Source organism: Martes martes (genome assembly GCF_963455335.1).
Source record: "Martes martes genome assembly, chromosome: 5".
Classification (NCBI taxonomy): Eukaryota; Metazoa; Chordata; class Mammalia; order Carnivora; family Mustelidae; genus Martes; species Martes martes.
In genome coordinates, this window is record NC_137892.1 from 126,214,601 (window position 1) to 126,221,100 (window position 6,500).

The 6,500-nt window shown below is 43.2% G+C and overlaps 1 protein-coding gene across 1 annotated transcript in view; it reads left to right on the forward strand.

Moving 5' to 3' along the window:
* LOC308343001 (chondroitin sulfate proteoglycan 4-like) overlaps positions 1–1,658 on the forward strand; it is a gene marked incomplete at its 5' end in the record, with an annotated part of 62,059 nt that extends 60,401 nt beyond the window's left edge. The window contains one exon of the mRNA XM_080803786.1: positions 623–1,658. The remainder of the gene's footprint in view (positions 1–622) is intronic.
* Between the last annotated feature and the right edge of the window lie 4,842 nt (positions 1,659–6,500).

The following is a 6,500-nucleotide window of genomic DNA, read 5'->3' on the forward strand; positions in this document are numbered from 1 at the left end:
TTTTAATGATTGTCTTAAAGCCAGTGGCTAGTGTTTCTAGGGTGGAAGGAAGCATTGCCCCTGGAAGGAGGGCAGTTGGCAGGTCTGGAGACATTTTTCATTCTCACAACAGGTGCTACTGGGTATAAGACAAGGGTCCTGCCAAAATTCAACACTGCACAGAACAGTCCCAACAAAGAATTTTCTGGTCCCAAACTTCAACAATCCCCGGGTTGAGAAACCCTGGTTAATGCCACAGTGAAGGGTCCTCTTGTCTACCCAGTGATGGATTAATAAACCCATTACCAACTCTAAGCAGCAACTATGTTCTAAAAACAGAATAAAAGAGTAAAAATTCCATTATGTGGTTGAAACTGTAATTGGCAAATGTTTTTTAAAAGAGGTTGTATTAAAAACCAAACAAAACTTGCAGGCAACCTCATTTCTTCATATTCCTTGATAAAGGAACAGATTTTACTTTGTATTAACAGGTGGGACACATCAGGAGGAAATAAAAAAAAGTGAAGCAGTATATTCACAAAGGTAAAGATGAGGTCAAAGTGTCCCCAGATGTCTAACGCTTCTGATGTGTTCCATGTGCACAAGAATTTTTTCTCATCCTTTCCCTCTTCTGCTTCTCTAGGTTGCTTTTCTGTCCCAACCCAATTTTAACTGCTCTTTGTGGAAACAGACTTCATAATCTACAGAATAAATGGAAGCGTAGCGTATTTAGGCCTAGAAATAACTACCCATGTCTTAGAGCCCTGGATCGAATGCTATGGACAGCTGGTACTAAAGAAAACTTCTCCACTCTTCTTGCTAAAGTGATTCTCCCCTACCTTTCTGTATTCCTGAATTATATGTCACCCCTTTCAAGTGTTTTGATCCTTTTAGAAAGGAGGAGGACCGACAGCCTTAACCCAAGGTTGGTGTGATCACGATGCAACTCAGAATTATTCTCAAGCTTTTCTAAGCAGCCAGGCATTCAGAAGGAACAGAGCGGCAGTGTGTGCGTGAGCCCGCACGCAGTAAAGGAAGGCTGAGGGACAGCTTTGCGTCCAGTTAGTGGGTTTTGTGTTCTCTCTTGGCTGGGCAAGGAGGATGCCTGTTCTTTGAGGAAGAGCCAGACAGAGTTGGCTCTATGACCACACTGGCCTCTTCCTTGCTACGACCATAAGATCTGTGAAGTTAGGTTTACCAACCTGGCCCAAAAGTCTGATTTCCCGTCCTCTTTTCCCGATAACTCTGCAACTTCAAACAAGTAAAATTAGTGTCCATATTGGAACGAAACAGACGCCAATGCTTTGAAATGATACTACACATTGTTTGTGAGTGTGCCTGCTAGAGCAAGAATATCAGCGAGAGGTCCAGATGTCAAGACTCAGTAATTAATAGAGCTTGGAAAGTTTTCTTCCAGAGCATCTAGAATATTCTTCTGATTTACAGATGGATTCAATTTTTTAAAAAATGCCTACCATTTGGTGCTGGCTCAAATTAAAAAATGAAATAAAAAGTTTTGGCAAATGCTAGTTTAGTGTTGAAAATTAAAGTGTTGGGAATGGAAAATCAGTTTTAAATGGTTTCTCCCATACACAGAGCTACAACTGCCTAGTCTCTGTCACAATTAATTCACTGCCTTAACAAATCACTGGAGATTTAATAAATGAATGTCAAAGGTTAATATCAGAAGAATGGCTGATTTTTGTTAAAAGAAGGTATGCTTTGGGGTGGGCTGGGAGTGAAGGGTCTAACATTTTTCTATATCTGGAGGCATCGACCAATTCTAATCTTTCAGGGACCCTGGTCCAGCACATTCATGCTCTTCTTTGGAGTCCTGCATTAATTAGATACTGTGGGACAGGTGCTACCCTTACTCACTGGTTTTTTAGATTTCCAGGACTATAGTAGACACATTTCGAGTGTGGATGGTACATAATGGTAGGTGATGGTACATATCAGATGACATTTCCTGAATTTGACAATGGGACTGTGCTAATACCTCCCACATCTTTCAGAAGCATTGTAATAATGAGTTTGAGGTTGGCCATGTGTAGGGAGAGATGTAGGGTTGAAAGTGAGCATAGAGCCCTCTGTGGGGCATGCTCAGTGATGGAGCCTTTGGCTAGGGAGCTCCAGTAACACTACTGACTGCTTGACAGATACCTGAGAGAGGCTGCCTTCTCATGATTGGACATTTATTAGACACCTAGTGTATATGAGACTAAATATCAGATACTGCTCCTAGATATTATAGATACAAGATATTGTCCTGAGAGGACCTTTCTGGTTTGTTTCCTCTAGTAGGTTCTTCCAGAGTCACACATGGAGTGCCAAGAGAGAGGAAGGTATGGAAAAAGAAGGACAAAGAGAGATAGAGGTTAAGAAAGGGCTTTGTGTTTTCACTTGAAGTGCTTTTAAGCTAGTATGCCCATCCAGTGGTACAGTGAGAATGGGGGAGTTCACTGGACCGGTAAAGTCCCCGTCAGCCCAATCTTGCACCAGCGGTCCCTCAAGGTGCCCCAGCAGGCCAAGGGACACAATTTGCATCCATTTTAATCCTGACTCTCTATTTCCAAGCAGTGTGACTTTGAGTAACTTATTCAAACTCTCTGAATTTCAGTTTCCTCAGCCAAAAATTGGGGATAATATTAGCACCTATCTTTTTGGGCTTTGCTAGGATTTAGTGATGTTAATATCATCATCATCATCAATCATCATCATCTTTGTACAACATTCTCCGTGCACCAGGCACCATACTAACTGCCACAGAAACATTTTCTTATCTACAGTTTTAGTGCATTTTAAAAGAAGTAATGCAGGGTGCCTGGGTGGCACAGTCTTGTTAGGCCTTGGACTCTTGGTTTCCACTCAGGTCATGATCTCAGGGTCATGAGATCGGGCCTCGCATCGGGCGGACTCCGTGCTCAGCGTGGAGTCTGCTTGTCCCTTTCTCTCTGCCCCTCCTGCTTGTGCTCTCTCTCAAATAAATAAATAAATCTTCAAGAAATAAATAAAAAATTAAGGAACTGATGCACTCAATCACTTAAAGAAACCAGAGGACTCGTATTCTACCCAAAGCAGCACATTACTGGTAGGTGAGTGGAGGATAGGGGATGTGTTCTTAAGATGAGGAGCTGCTCCAGCGTTCACGTCCCACTGGGCAGGCAGTGCTCTCCCCTTCATCCGTGGACAGAGCCTTGGCCAGAAACTGGATGAAAGAAAGAGCACACCAGGAACATTTGTAAGGTCCAGGCTGGAGCTCAGGGGTTTTGACGGTTCTCTGTCTTGTGGGGGGCAGGGGGTGCCGCACTGTTGGTGAAAAACCCTGCTTTGTACCCCTCCTGTCCCAACATGATCAAATCCCTACATCCACCGGTCTTTGATTTTAAACCCCTACCCCTTCTCCCACCTCCCATCCCCTTATTCTCAGGCATTCACAGGCTAGTAATTTTCTTTTTAAGTCCAGCATTGGCCAAGGACTGCCACTTAAAAAAAAATAATAATATCATACCTTGCTGAAATAACAAGTGCTATTTACCATCACCATAATTTCATTTCTTAAATAAGGACAAAATCTTATAATAAAGGACTTTATGGAAAAATATTAAGCAGCTTTATGAAAACTTCTCTGCTTTGCCCAGATCTGACCGTGGCCTGGAAAAACTTCAGCACACCCTGGCAGGGTCGGGAACCCCCATGGAGGCCGAGCTTACAGTTGCGTGGCTAGAGCTGAGGGAGAGACAGAGACAGGGAAGAGGAAAGTCAGCTCCTCGGCGTGGGTATTCCTTAGGAAGATGCACTCGGGCCGTCCCTGGGGGTGTGTGTGTGTGTGTGTGTGTGTGTGCATGTGTTTGGGGGGCATGTGTGTGTGCATGTGTGTGGGGATGAGGGGTAAGTTGCTGTTTAAGAGTCCAGATAAGGCCAGCTCCAGGGGCGTAGGCAACCAGTGAAGCCACACGGGGCTCAAGAGGACCCTGGGCTTGGCTTACGCTCTGCTGTAGCCATCTTGAAATTCCAATAATTTTCGAACAAAGCGCCCACAGTTTCATGCCTCACTGGGCCCTTCTAATCCTGAGACCTCACAGAGCCTAGCGGATGATTGCATCAGACACCTCTCAAGCATCGCTTCAGATTCTCTCCGCTTGGCTTCTTCCCCCAGCTCTGCCAATTCCAGGCATCTTTACGGCTCCCAGTGAATGCGCAGTGTTTCGGGCCCCTCTGTCTCCACAGCAAGCCTGTGGGAACCTGGGCTGGCACAACCCAGAAGTGGGAGGTTAACTCCCCACAGGTCAGCCCTTACCCAGTGGCGAAGAGGAGCTGGGGATTAAATATGTCTTCTTGTCAACCCAGGAGTGAACTCCTCTAAGATGCATTCCGTGGGGCTTCTCAGAATGTCCTGTATGTGGAAGATAAATCGTAAGGACGTGTGGACCCTCCTCCTGACCCGAGTATTAGCCCTGCCCTCCTCCTGCCCCGCTCACAGAGGAGCCTTTGCTGTTAAGGAAACCCAGGCTAGGCCAATAGGCTATGATACAGTTCACCTTGTGTCGTGTGCCCTGGGACCATGGACCCTGTGGCTGCGGGTCCGCTGCCTCACGGTTCTTGAGGGACCCTCAGGAACAGTTAGTTCTGGGTTATCACCTTGAGGGCCCGCACCCCGAGGGACCCCTCATCTCACGCAGCCCAGGCCGGTGGGTGCTGTCAGCGTGCAGCTGGGAGCCCGGAGGTGGTGTAGTAGCCACAGACCCTAACCCCAGGCTCTGTTTTGAAATCAGTCAAGGAGGAGTCAGGGCTTTACCAAACCATCATCTAGTTAAAAATCTCACTTTTCCTTGCAGTGTCTCTGCTGGTTGTGCTGGGTTTAAGAAACAATAATTTAGTCACCGCAACTTGTAGCAAGACCAAGATTTACTGCATTTTGTAATATTTTACAAACATTCTTCTGCATTTCGTTTCAGCACTGCTCATGGTTTCTCAAGGTAAAGACTACCTCAGCATTTGTTTTTATAATAGCTTTACTGAAATATTATTTACATACCAAATAGTCCGCTTAAGGTATACAATTCTGTAGCTTGTAGTATTTTCATGGAGCTATGCAATCATGTACTTGGCCATTTGTAGATCTTCTTTAAAGAAATGCCTGGGTGGTTCAGCCAGTTAAGCGTCTACCTTTGGCTCAGGTCATGATTGGGATCAAGTCCCGCATTGGGCTCCCTGCTCAGCAGGGAATCTGCTTCTCCCTCTGCCTCTGCCCCTCTCCCTTGTTCATGCGCGTGCTCTCTCTCTCTCTCTGATAAATGAATAAATAAATACATAAAATCTTTTTTTAAAAAAGTCTACTGAGATCCTTTGTCCATTTAAAAAAGTTGGGTTATTTGTTCTTATTCTCTTGAATCTTAAGAGTTATTTACATATCATGGATAGTAATCCTTATCAGATATATGATAGTCAAAAATTTTCTTCCATTGTGTGGGTTGTCATTTCATTTTTTTGATGATGTCTATAAAACACAGAGGATTTTAATTGTGATGTCAAATTTATCTATTTTTTTTTCTTGTTCTTATATTTTTGCTCTTGTATCTAAGAAACCATCTCCTAATCCAAAGTGATAAAAATGTAGGTTTCCTTTTTTTTAAGACTTTATACTTTTAGGTCTTAAAATTATGTCTTTGACTCATTTTGAGTTAATTTTAATATATGGTGTCTATGGTATGAAGTAGAGGTTGAGCTTTGCATGCAGATAATTAGACCCAACATTGTTTATTGAACGGATTGTTCTTTCTCTCATTTAATTATCTTTACTCCCATGTCGAAAATGAGTTGACCATGAATATGAGAGATTATTTCTATACTCTCAGTTCTTTCCATTGGTAGATATATATGTATATATCCTATATGACATATATATCATGTATATATAACATATAAAATATACATAGTCATACCAGTACCACTTTGTTTGATTACTGCAACTTCATAGTAACTTTTGAAATTAGGAAGTCAGTTCTCCAACTTTGTTCTTCTTTTTCAAGATAGCTTTGGCTGTTCTGGGCTCCTTTAATTTCCATATGAACTTTTGAATCAGCTTGTTAGTTTCTGCAAGGAAGGAAAGAAAGATTTTGATAGAGATTGCATTGAATCTGTAGATAAATTTAGAGACTACTGTATCTTTTTAAAAAAGTTATTTATTTTTTTACTTACTTATTTTAGTTCCAGTATGGTAATGTACAGTATTGCATTAGTTTCAGGTGTATCATACAGTGTTTCAACAATTCTGTACATTATTCAGTGCCCATCATGGTAAGTGTACTCTTTAATCCACATCACCTATTTCACCCATCCCCCTACCCACCATCCCTCTGGCAACCACCAGTTTGTCTCTGTATTTAAGAGTCTATTTTTGGGGGCGCCTGGGTGGCTCAGTGGGTTAAAGCCTCTGTCTTTGGCTCAGGTCATGGTCCCAGGGTCCTGGGATCAAGCCCCACACCCGGCTCTCTGCTCAGCAGGGAGCCTGCTTCCCT